Source organism: Cynoglossus semilaevis, chromosome 15 (assembly GCF_000523025.1).
Source record: "Cynoglossus semilaevis isolate Cse_v1.0 chromosome 15, Cse_v1.0, whole genome shotgun sequence".
Classification (NCBI taxonomy): domain Eukaryota; kingdom Metazoa; phylum Chordata; class Actinopteri; order Pleuronectiformes; family Cynoglossidae; genus Cynoglossus; species Cynoglossus semilaevis.
The window spans coordinates 18,335,376-18,335,612 of record NC_024321.1 but is presented as its reverse complement, the minus strand read 5'-3'; the positions used below and the strand labels follow the sequence as shown (position 1 = coordinate 18,335,612).

The following is a 237-nucleotide window of genomic DNA, read 5'->3' as shown; positions in this document are numbered from 1 at the left end:
TGGTCCATCATTTTATATTTGTTTAAATAATAAATATAAATATAAATATAGTACAACCGTTTCCATAGAGGGTGTCGGTTCAAATCCAGCTGAGGGTCCGATGTGTTAGAACTTTCCAGTGACTGTCATGAGCCTAAAGAAACATCATTATTATTATTATTTTTTTGATTTTCTATAAAGTAGAAGTTAAAAATCAACAGTCAATAAGACAGTAGTGGAGCTGAGTGTCAGAGTGGG

General features: G+C 32.5%; 1 protein-coding gene across 1 annotated transcript in view; it reads right to left on the bottom strand.

Moving 5' to 3' along the window:
* Positions 1 to 56: 56 nt before the first annotated feature.
* The window catches only part of LOC103391323 (charged multivesicular body protein 1b-like), a 9,783-nt gene continuing 9,602 nt past the window's right edge, over positions 57 to 237 (bottom strand). The window contains exon 9 of the transcript XR_522771.3: positions 57 to 133. The gene's annotated coding sequence lies outside the window, so the exon portion shown is untranslated. The remainder of the gene's footprint in view (positions 134 to 237) is intronic.